Genomic DNA, 13,201 nt, shown 5'->3' with positions numbered 1-13,201 from the left:
ACAGAGGGAGACACTGCCCCATTCATTCAGTTTTAGAGATAATGTTTGCAATGAAATTTACAGCTTACTTACTGTTGGCCAAATATTTTTGATCAGTTATACACTAGTAACAAGTTTAATAATTACCCAGTCCCAAAGAAAATAATTTTTAACCTGCTGAGTTTTACAGTTCTTCAGCCCATGAAGCAAAACTTAAAATGAAAGACCTTTAAACAGGGAAATCTAATAGGATTCTGCAAATAAGAATTTTAAGCACAGGAGCTGTGTGGTGTGTGGGAGAGATGAATGGGACCCAGAGAGCTGGAAAATCTGTGCATGCACTGCATGGTGGATCTCAACTCACTTCCATGCTTTTTGATGCATCCAAATAGTCATGACTGTTGACAAGTTAATGCTTAAACTGTCTTTCAGAGCCCCGTGTTCATGATGAAAAGTTTTAGATATAGATTTTAAAATGTGGGAGGCTCCCATTCCACATGTTAGAAGAGGTCTTTTGATGCTGTGTTTGAGCAGGGACTACTCAGTTGCTTTGGCGCCATTTGGGATTTGAGCCCAGGCCTACCATAGCATCATTGAGCCATCACGGACAAGGTGGTGAGTGGCTTGCTCTGAGCAGTCCTTACTGGGGAAGTGGACATCAGGGAGTGTTCTAACTGGACACAGGGGTTGGGCCATGAGCATTGCTGTTGAGCAGAATTTACTCTCTTCCAGCAAAACGTATGTGAGTTTAAGCCTGGATGCTGCTGTCAGGTGGGTCTTAAAGGCACATCTGTTCTCAGTGTCCCAGGTGGCTGAGAATCCCATGGGAAGAGGAAGACGGCTTCTGACTTCCTGTGAGGGTTAGTATTCTCAAGGCCAAGAGAGGCTTTTAAAAACCGAAGGCTGGGTACATAGACAGTATAAGGTTGGCACATTCCAGAACTTGTCTCTAAGCCTCACAGAGGAGGGAGAAGAAATAGAAGGGGAGAGGGGAAGGCACTGAAGAGGAAGGGAGAGAGATTGGTGAAATAGGGTGTGCTTCATACCATAGGTTTCCAAATCAAGTGGAGCTTCGGCAGGGACATCTCTAAAGTCATGAATTTGGACAGTCTGGGACTGTCCCTAAGACTGAGAGTTGGCCTAGGGCACTGATTCTGGCTGCCCTGGCGCACAGCCCTGTGCCAGTCACACTACAGCAGTGTGGTATGAAAGAGCTTGGATATTTGAGGCTCATGGCTGTCAATTTGAGGTGTCATTGCTGTCGGACCGCCTCCACAGGACCATCCTGAGTAGACATTTGTTAAAACACATTTTCTTTTTATTTATTTATTTATTTATATTTTTTTATTGAAAAATAAAATCATTCATATTACATCTCAATTGCTATCCCATCCCGTGCATCCTCCCATCCCTCCCTCCCTCCCACTTTCACCCCATTCCCCTTCCCTATGACTGTGACTGATGAGGACCTCCTCCCCTTGAATATGATGCTAGGGTATCAAGTTTCTTCTTGGTAGTCTGCTATCCTTCCTCCGAGTGCCATCAGAAAACACATTTTTCTAAACAGTAAAATCAAGAGCCTCCTGCCAGGTGTCAAGTTAATATATACTAAAGGGTTTATTGTGCTCCTGGATCAGTGGGGAATCTGGTCTCATAATGGTTCAAAAGAGAACACCAAGAACAGACATTCAGACAAAGCTATGAAGTAGGTCAAAGACCCTGAGGTGGAGAAAGCAGCCAGCCGACTTTCCTACTCAGCTCACGTCCCAGAAAGAAAAAGCCAAAAAGCCAAAAGCCCAAAAGCCCAAAAAGCTAAAAGCCCAAGGCCAAAAGCTTGCTGGCTCAGCTGAGGGCACAGGAGGAAAAGGCATGCTAGCTCACCTGATAGCCCAGGAGGAATAAGCCAAAATCTAAAAAGCCAAAAAGCTGAAGAGCCCTTCTCCATGCTGTCTTAAATACCTTTTTCTCAAAGTCCCTCCTATCTACTTAATCTCTGTCAGCTGGTTTCTTGCTCTTGCCTCTTGACCTAGAGTTAACTTTATTAAATCCTGTGTGCAGAAAGCTCTTGGATTAAAGGTGTTTGTTAGGTCTGAATCACACCATGATCACCTATTTACAATAAAAAAAAGTTCTTGGATTAAAGGTGTTTGTTAGGGTCTTTACAGTTCACAATCTCGGGGTTCACAATGGGATCAAATATCCTGCAGGATTCATCTAGCAAGTAGTAGAACCAGATGTAGAGACCCCCAGCCAAACATTAGACAGAGCTTGGGGGAACGTCATAGAAGAGGGAGATGAAGGATTGATAATAGGGGCCAGAGGGAGTAAGGACAGAATTTATTAGCTGGGATTCATAGGGGCTCAAAGACTGATGTGACAATTATGGGACCTGTATGGGTCTGACCTAGGTTCTCTGAATATATGTTATGGTTTGGTATCTTGGTGTTCTTGTGGTACTCCTAACAGTGAGAGTGGGGGCTGTCTCTGACTCTTTTGCCTACTTATGGGACCCTTTTTCTCCTACTGGGTTGCCTCATCCAGCTTTGAATGAGAGGGTTTATGCTTAGTCTTTGGTTGATATCTCTGGGAGGTCTGCTCTTTTCTAAAGGGGCATGGAAGAAGAATGGATCTGAGGAAGAGGAGAGGTGGGTGGGTGGGGGACTGGGAGGAGGAGAGGGAGAGAAAACTGCAGTTAGAATGTAATATATGAGCGAAGGATAAATAAAAAAAATAAGCAACCCCATACAGGCATGTTGAAAATAAGAAGATGAAAAGACTTCAGAAAATATCAACCAAGCAAAAAGAGAAGAAATGATTGTGAACATATAACAGAACTCAAAGCAAATCATCACAGTAGGGTGTAGCATTACATGTTGTGTCACAGGCGCTCATGAAAGGAATGATAGGCCAATGGATGCAACGGAGAAACAGTACAACACACAAGGAGCCACAGAAGAGGAGGTGGTGGTGATGCAGTGACTCATACCTGAAAACTGTGAGATTCCGGCCAGAGCTGTAGACATGAGGCGTCATGTGTATGTACAGGGAGCAGGTAACAGCTCAACTTGAATGAAGCAGGTGAGTTGAAATGAGGATGTGGGAACATTGGGGCACATTCGAGACTTATTTTCCCCACTCTAAGACTTTTTAAATTTTGTTTTGGGCCAACAAGATGGCTCAGCAGGCGAAGGGCTTGGTGCCAAGGAGGATGTCCTGAGTTTGGCCCGTGGAACAGACTCCCACAAATTGTTTACTCATCTCCACATATGTGCCCTAGACACATGGGCTAGCTCCCTCCCACCAACTAAATAAATAAGGAAATGTTTAAAAAGTCAAACAGTTGTATATTTTTCTGTTCCCAGCAACCCTAAATTAGTATTCCTACCAATAGTAAAATAGTTTATTGCAATCAACAATTCTAAAGAACATGGCCAGTATTGGGGATGGGATAGGATGGGTTGATGTCTTGAAAAGTCAAACCTGCAGCCTCATTCTCACTTACCACACTTTGCACTCACTGTGTGAGGCTTAAGGTTACCTGCTCTAGTCTAGAGACCTGGTTGCCATTTCCCACAGACCATCTCTCTCTTAGAACACAGCTGGGCAAGGCTCTGCAAGGCAGTCTGATCTGAGTTCTGTTGTACTGGAGGCATGTATGACAGATACTATGGAGTCTAGTAATTTATTTCCCTCATTCAGCAGCTAGAGAGCACCTGTTGCTCTTGTAGAGACCTGGGCTCAATTCCCAGCACCCACATGGTGGCTCATGACCATCTGTAACTTCAGTTCCAAGGGATCTGATGCCCCCTCTTCTGACCTCCATGGGTACCAGGCATACACACACTACACAGACATACATGCAGGCAAAACACTCATACACATAAAATAAGAAATCTTCTTGTTGTATTGTTTTATTTTTTATTTTTTTCCTCAAGATTTTTTAAATTAATTTATTCATATTACATCTCAATGGTTATCCCATCCCTTGTATCCTCCCATTCTTGTTTTGTTTTTTAAAAGGAGCCTTTGAATCCCAGTTGTGTAGCAAAAGAGGCAGACTTCCTTGTAGATATTATAGTCAATTTGAAGACACCAAAGGAGAAGCCACTGGTCAGAGGAAAGACAACAAGAAAGCCCAAGGAGACTTCCCAGAATAGAGCAGGAGAGGAGCAGAGATCTGTACCACGAAGGCCATCTGTCCATTGTGCAGATAACTGCTGTTCCTAAAGCAAACAGAACAAGCTTTAATAAAGGCACAGATGTCAATCCTTGGTTTCTACAGGCACTTTGTACTTTAGGAAACAGTGACACAGACAGAGTGAAGCTGCTGGCCTTCAGGAAATGAGGAAGAAATGATCAATAAAAAATGAGAAGGGAGTCATCTTCTGAGGAACACTGTGGGAACTCAGTTCTCGGACATTTACTGGGAGAAAACCCTAGAGTGCTTTCTAAGAGAAGCTCAACCTAGTACAGACCTGAAATTGTTTCCTTCAGATTTATTTGACAGTCTCTCCATGTTCCTGGTTGTCCTTGAACTCTATAGGTAGATCAGACTGGCTTTGAACTTGCCAGGATCCTCCTGCCTCTTCCTCTTGAGTACTGGGATTACAGGCATGCACCACCAGGCCATACCCACAGACTAAAAATTTTGTAGTTGACGTGCAAAAGCTATGGGTGTTGACCTAGCATTTGAAGAAATTCAGGGGATAGAACACACATAAAACATTCTTCAATGAACTTCCCCCAGAAAAACTCTATTGAATCAGAGTAAGCCATTATATGCAAGGTGGATATATCCTGGAAAAAAATATATACACCAGTTATGTATTATGACATGAAATTGGAAGTGATACTATCTGGGGAAAAGAAGAAGGCTCATGCAGGGCAGGGAAGAATGCATAGGGATGAATATGATCTTAACATATGACATAATTAAATAACAATATCTGTATGAAACCCATCACCAGGTCAATGACTGTAAGCCAATAAGAAAAGGGCAGATGGTGGGCAGGCAAGCATTTTATCTACTAGTTTCCACAGACAACAATGGCAAATATACTAAGAATACATTTTACAACTCTTAATAATTTAAATATAGAAAAAAAAATTTAAAGGACAAGGGAAGATAGGAGAAAGTATAAATGATAATCTTATTTTTACTGAGGATTTGGGGTAATAGTAATTTTAATGGCTGGGGAAAATCAGAACCAGTGCATGCTCCATACCAAGCCTAATTCTCCTGCTTTGCATGCAACATCTGCTCACAACAGCTAATAATGTAGGATCTAAACATTCCTTTTTTTTTTTTTTTTTTTTTTTTTTTAAAGAGGAGGAACACAGCACAGTTAATTCAGTCAACCACCTGGGGCCATGTAGCCAGGAAACATAAGGTGGGGAAAATACTTACCTATCTTTCTAAAAAGTAAGATTAGCTGCAGCCATTCCTGATGTCATCAGATGAAGAAAGTCTAGGGTGGTCACTGGAGCTGGGACAGTCAGTTCTGTCCTTCCTAGGCTTTGTGCCACTGAGATGGCTACCTTTAAGCCTTGGATAGAAAACTCCTGTCAGGCAGATGTTAAAAGAATTGAGAAATAGGGATTCAGTGCTGGGGTCATAGCTCAGTGGGTAGAGTGATTACAAATACTTCATGAACAAGCATGAAGACCCAGTTTGGAACCTTAGAAGTCACATAAAACCAAGGGTCTGTGCACTTATGTGCCCAGAGCTGGTCAGCTAGTCTAGCTGTCTTGGTGAACTCCAGGCCAATGAGAGTCACTGTCTCAAAAATAGGTGAATGAGAACTGAGGACTGATCACGAATGCTGTCTTCTGAGCTCCACATGCGCACATGCGCACATGCACCTGCATACACAACAAAACCCACTAATGCACATCCTTACATTTCTGGAGACCAGGAGCCTGGGGCCCCTCTCTGTGGCTTGCAGATGATTCTCTTCTCCCTATGGTCCTACATGGTCTCTTAAATATCTGTGTTTTTGACACAAACACAGCTCAGCTCATGACCAGTGGTCCTGAATAGATACCATCCAAATATCTCAATCTATGTTGCTTTAAAATTTAATTATATTCTACGCATGGCTTAATTATCATTGCTCCCTTCTGTCTCCTTTATGAAATATTGACCTGCACAAATATGCTTTGAGGGTGGAGAAGTTTAATAATGATCCAGTTTTGACTGTTCCACGGGAGCTGTCTGAGAGCTGTGCGAGGATGTGAAAATCACACAGTCCTTCCTTTCTGAGCCTCAGTTTCCTCATTTGTAAGTAAATGTGATATTAAGGGCCGTGAATGGTGATGTTCATCGCAGCACAGTGCATGGAACGAAACATTGGGCATGAGCCAAATGCCCATCAGGAGAGGATCAGATAAACAAACTGTGAATGACTTACACATGGGAATATTTTATTATGGTTGGAAATGAATGGACTGCTTCCCACACAGCTATATGAAGTGCCATTGAAAGCACATTGAAGAATGGAAAAACACTGCAGCATTCCAGTGTGATACCCCCCATTTCTCACTAAAAGCATGAATAAAACTGTATTCTTAGAAGAAAAGATATGCTTGTGTGTACATATAAATACACTATAAATACACATTAAAATTATAAAAACACAGACTTTATATAACGGTATCAAATGGAAACTTGTCACTGGGATGGAGGATGAGAAGTGGGAGCAGGGAGGACTACAAAGGACACTTCCACTTCAAAGTAGAATGTTATTTTCTTCTTTTAAAGAACTGAGCTATATATGACAAAATATTATCACTTGTCAGTTCTAGGTGGCAGGTATGTGGAGGTTTGTTTTATTCTCTTTTGTATTGCTTCTTATGAAAAAATCTCAAAAGCAAAGTAAACAAAATGGTGAGAGTACTAGTTGCTTTGTCTCTTAGAACTGTTGTGGGGCTTTGGAAATAAAATATCTGTGGAAGCTTTTAGCCAAGTAAAAACTCCTGCATAAATGTTAGTTCTATAGTTAATCTGATCCATTAACTAATTTTTAAACATTTTATTAGAACTGCAACAATATGAGAGATGACCACAAGAGGACAGCAGAGAAACAGCAATAGAGCCTGTCTGTGTCTCAAGGCCGATGGGCACACACTGTGTTCTCCAGGCAGGCTCGGTGCAGGGAGAAGCATCTGTCTCAAGGGACTCATAGTTCGGAAATCCCATGACTATTCGAGGTGTCACAGAGTGTGCCATAGAATTTAAGAGCTGTTTAGAGCCATCTGTTTGATGTTATCAGCCTTAGCCAGTAGCGTTTTGTGTGTGACTTAATATGAAACCTTGAGCCAGAACCACCTAGATGGGTCCCATATGGATTTTCAAGCCACAAAAGACAACCATAACAATTTTTAAAATCATGTCCTGCTGACCTTGGGAATAATGCATGTTTCAGAAAACAACAACAACAACAACAACAAAACAAACAAACACCATCACCTCTGCATGCAGCAAACAGTATATGTTAACTTTAGTTGCTGTTCACCCACCCACCACCGGTGTTCTCTCATTAATGCATTAATTTGTTCTCATTCATCTCAATTATAATGTGATTTGCAAGTGATAGCATTCATTCATTCATTTCAATATGCTAAACTGCTGTATAGAATAACATTAGCAAGAAAAAGAAACCATCTATTCATATACTCATTGAATATTTCCTATAGACATCTACTCATTATGTATATAGGATGATAAAGGTTCAGTGGGAACAAGGCGCAGAAGTTTTCCAGTTTACTGCTGTGTCACAGCCCTAACATACAGTTTGCTTTGTCATGGGGCCCCAAAGGAAAAGAAAATATAAATGATGATTTTTTAAAAAATTTTTTTATGATTAATTTATTCTTGTTACATCTCAATGTTTATCGCATCCCTTGTATCCTCCCATTCTTCCCTTCCTCGCATTTTCCCATTATTCCCCTCCCCTATGACTGTTCCTGAAGGGGATTACCTCCCCCTGTATATGCTCATAGGCTATCAAGTCTCATCTTGGCAACCTGCTGTCCTTCCTCTGAGTGCCACCAGGTCTCCCCCTCCAGGGGACATGGTCAAATGTGAGGCACCAGAGTACGTGTGAAAGTCATACCCCACTCTCCACTCAACTGTGGAGAATGTCCTGTCCATTGGCTAGAGCTGATAAATGATGATTTTTGATGTTGGTTTTTGAGACAGGGTTTCTCTGTGTAGCCTTGGCCAGCCTGGATTTGCTTTGTAGACTAGGCTAGCCTTGAACTCACAGAGATCCACCTGTCATTGCCTCTTCCAGTGCTGGGATTAAGGGCATGTGCCACCGTGCCCAGCTAAATGATGATTTTAAACACACAAAATTATCTTTATTTCTAGCTAAGGTGATTCTTAGTGTGGAAAACCCAAAGTAGTTAACTAAAGCCATAATGGAACTAACACAAATACAGTAAGGTGACTGGTTTACACACACACACACACACACACACACACACACACACACACACACACACGAGCGAACATATACTCACACACCATATACATGCATACAAACAGTACTTTCCTATAATCCAAAAATGGCTTATGTGACATAGTTAGTATGAAGAAGATCTAATGCTTCTGGCAACAAAATCACATATATATTTACCACTAGGGGAAAAATGATGCATTATAACATTTTTTAGTGTGATGAAAATGTATGGAGCAAATGACTTGATTGAGAGCCAAAAAGAAAGTTACCAAACACTAGTTTTGGGAATAAATACACAAGACAGACAGACAGACACATACACACACACATTTTGCACTGATAATAATTCCAAAAATTTACCACCAAACTATCAGTAGAGTTTTATTTGGATGACAGATTGGGTAGGACTTGTAGATTTTGTTTTGGTTCATTGCTCATTTGTACTTTCCACTTTAAAATAAACACTTATTATTGCCCAATAAAACAAATTCTGAGAAAGAAAATACACTCTTTAATGAAGTTCCCTCCATTTTGTCTGCCCCCAAATTCAGACATGGCCATTTACCTCTAAACAGCCAATGATTCCACCTTCCCCTGGAACTCTTGTCTGGGAAACATTGAGCTGTACTGGGAAGCTGGAGTATGCAGTTATAATAAAGCCAGAACACTTACTAACCTAGCACCTTGCTTATACAATGGATTGTGGATGAGCGCCCTTCACCCCTTCTATATAGGCTGAAAGAAAAGTGTATTATTACAAGGAACGATTTTCCACGAATACCTGGGTTATAGTCTCAGGCATTTCAAGATGAATGGAGACTCGTGGCTTCGATGACTTCACAACAAAAATGTGTGAAAACTTTTCATTTGCCTGATGCGAAGCTCTCAATATTGTCACCAACTTTTAGAAAATGAAAGTTATGTTTTGGCTGTTCTCTGAGGCCAGTGGGGAAAATGGTCAGGCAGGACTTTGGATGCTTCATTTCTCTCCTGACAGTGACTCCAGCTTGGAGAGATCTTGGGGGCGATGTTTTGTTACAAAGTGAAAATGCCTCACTTCAGTACCATGTAGGCTTTTCTCTAAACCCTGACTGGAGTCCACAGGCAAGGAGCTTGTAAGTAGTGGGCCATGTGGACCGTCTGTGACTGATGTGTGACGAGCAAGGCTTATGTGCCTTCCATCGCTTCCATTTGGGTTCAGTTACATCTTGCAGTTCCCTGCAAGAACACCTTGAGAGGGAAAAGAAGACAACAGTAAAACGGCTCAAAGAAAGGTGCCCGACACCAGCCAAGGACAATACAGGAGGTAAACTTTAAACCCCTTCCCAGATCTAGCCAATGGTCAGAATATTCTCCACAGTTGAGTGGAGAGTGTGATATGACTTTCTCACGTACTCTGGTGCCTCACATTTGACCATGTCCCCTGGAGGGGGAGACCTGGTGGCACTCAGAGGAAGGACAGCTGGTAGCCAAGAAGAGACTTGATACCCTATGAGAATATACAGGGGGAGGTAATCCCCCTCAGGAACAGTCATAGGGGAGGGGAATAATGGGAAAATGGGGGGGGGGAGGAATGGGAGGATACAAGGGATGGGATAAACATTAAGATGTAACAAGAATAAATTAATAAAAAAAATGCAATAACCCTGAAAAAAAAAAAAAAGAAAAAAAAGAAAAAAAGAAAGGTGCCCGAAGGAAAGAGTCTTTCTTAGGTAGCTGCAGGACCATTTGATCTTTCCATCATATGCAAAATAGAATCACTGTGAAGATTTCAGAACTCTTAGCTCAGAATAAAACAGGGCTACTCCCTGTGGAAGCTTCGCTGAGCTCTCTACAGTGAAACTATTTTTTGTTCAATCTTCCCCTTCACATCCATTTTGGCTTAACTCTAATTTATTTAGGAGGGAGTAGTGATGCAAGAGAGAGGTGACATTTTACTACCCTTGGAGCTCCGTAGCTGTCACTGAAGAGTTATTTTCTTTTTATTGTGGTGAGTTGTGATGGGCATCAATGGGCTATCAGGTGCCTTGCTTACCTACTTTACCAATCCATATTTTGGGCGTTTACATACCCACACGGTACCAGAAACACAGGAAGTTTTCTTTAAAGTTTTTGTGGGTGCCTCATTATTGAGGGCTTGAGAAAATGAGCTGGGAAACTAGATCATTTAAGTGACTTTACAGGGTGCGAGATCTGGAAGTCAGACTTGATGTCTGAGAGGCCCCTTTTACCATGCAGCTCAGCAGTTACTGTATAACAGCACACATCACCAAACTGATGAGATCCCATAGAACCGTTTCAGAACTTGGAGGTGGTAGGAATGGTGAACATAGGCTGTCCAATCAGAGGGCAGCTTGTAGTGGACGAACTTTGTGACAGGTTACGGGATGGCCTGATTGATGAGACAGGATTCTGTACATTGAAATGCCACACAACTCACCTAAGTGAGTGACACAACCGGACAAATGCTCAGAATCCCAGAAAAGCAGTTAGCCACCAAAGGCAGAGCTTTAGTTCCAAGAGGGCTGGGCTTTTAAACCAGACAACCCCCATAGCCAGCTATCTAATGTTACTTGGCCACACTAAGTATTTACGCTTGGCTTGGCAGACAGCTATGATGCCAGACTTGCAGGTGGGAGAAGGAAGCTCTTGGGTTTTCACTCCTTTGTTTGTGCAGGATGCGGGGCTTGGGGCGCAAATGCCAGCAGGTGTGACCATCCACAAACCCTGCTCAGAGGAGCCAGCTTCAACCCTCCCCTCTGTGGCACACCCTCCCCCTCCTCCCTCAGCCCTTTCTGAACCTTCTCCATCTGTGGCTTCCTGAGTAGCATATGTTGCCCACAGTTGCAGCTAGTTTTTAATGGATTAAGTGATGATGTTTAAATTTTTTTTTTAATGAGAGGTTTAATTTTAGACGTCTGGGCTTTAGTAAACATCATTATTACAAGTTGAGTGTCAGAGACGTCAGGGAAATAATTGGTCCCATCCAGTTTCTTTTCATTAGCAGGAGGAAGTGGCCGTCATGGAGGATTCTGATGAGCTATTTTCTGCATGGCTTGGGCAGCCACATATACAAGAATAGACTGCCTTTACACCCAGCATTGATCCAGAACCATGTGATTTTTTTTTTTTTCTGCAGCGATGGAACAATTGACCAGGATTTTGTTAGACGGAAGAGGAAATGGAATGATCTTTGAAATGACTAAAGAGTTTCCCAGGCATATGTGTTAATAGAGTTCTCTAACGAAGCAAAAAGAATAAAATTGTTAACAAAGGAATTACTAGACCCACTGACAGGGCTCGTCCAGGTAGTTTAACCTGGATTAATGGCTAACAGTCTAACAGTCTAATGGCTGTCCCACGACAGAAAGATTGAGAATCCAGTAGTTGCTTAGTCCTGTCGTCTGGATGTCTCAGAAGTCCCAGCCTAGTGCTGGAGTCTAACGCAGGGGTGAGAGGGGTTTCCTGGTATCTTTAGTACCACCTTCCCAGAGTTAGGAACCGTTGGCATGAATTAAGTGCTCAATGTTTACTTAACAAATAGTGAAGGATTCCTGGAGAGCTGGAGAGCTGCTGGTCTTCAGTCTATGGTGGGCTACCAGCTACAGAAATAGGGCCGATGAATTCGCCGGTGACAGTAGAGCAAGCAGGGAAAAAGCAAAGCTTCCTTCTTCCCTGTCCTTTGATGTGGGCTGCCACCAGAAGATGTGGTCCAGATTTAGGATAGATCTTTCCACTTCAAATAATCTGATTATTAAAATGCCTTGCATCCCTGGTTTTAGTTGATTCCAGATGTAGTGAAATTGGCAACCAAGATTAGCCCTCACACCGCTCAAGATAAACCCCCTTTATCTGTTTAACGAAGAGCTGAGAGCTGTTTGTCTGGTATCGTTAGTACCACGTCCCCGGAGTTTAGAATTGTTGGCACGAAATGGGCGCTCAATGTTTTTGTAACGAATAGGTAAAGGAACAAGCAAATGGCATATGTTTATTTAGTAAACAGATTCAGGTTGTGGGCCAGGGAGATGGTTCAGTGGTTAAGTGCTGCTGCCAAGCCTTGAACTTGAGTTCTAGCCCTGAGATCTACATGGCAGAAAGAGAGAAGTGACACCAAGAATTGTCCTCTAACTACCACACAAATACCATAGCATGTGTGCATACACATGGTTACACATGCGTGCATGTGTGCGCACACAAACACACACCCATACACACACACATACACAGAGAGAGAGAGAGAGCAAATATAACAGTGATAATCAGGTTGTGATGGTGAGCCAATAGTCAAAGTTAACTAACAAGTGAACCAATAGTCAGAGTTCATGGAAAAATAAACACCTAGCAAATAACTCTCTGCTACTGTTTCTGATGGCGGTGAATGCCATGATAGAAAATGTGAAACTCCATGTAATGGGCTGGAGAGTGGGAGAGGTGCAAAGGCCTTTACCGAGAAGACCAGGGGAAACCATTTCAAACATGAGTTTAATGTGCTCATTCATTTTTGTTTGTTCCTTTTGGAATTAATTTTTTCTATTAATCCCTTGTGAGTTTTATATAACATATTCTGATGTCGTTTACTCCCATGTCTCCCCCTAACTCTTCCCAGACCCATATTCACCTCCTTACCCTCTTCATTTGTGAATTTAATCTACCAGACTCAGCAATGCATGAAGACCCGTGTGGAGATGTTCACTGCAGTGTTATTATGGTTTTCCAAACAGAGAGAAACTTAACACCCAGGAACAATTTCAATAATGTAT

The sequence above is a fragment of the Acomys russatus genome, chromosome 32 (assembly GCF_903995435.1).
Source record: "Acomys russatus chromosome 32, mAcoRus1.1, whole genome shotgun sequence".
In the NCBI taxonomy this organism is placed as follows: Eukaryota; Metazoa; Chordata; class Mammalia; order Rodentia; family Muridae; genus Acomys; species Acomys russatus.
Note: the sequence above shows the minus strand (reverse complement) of the source record.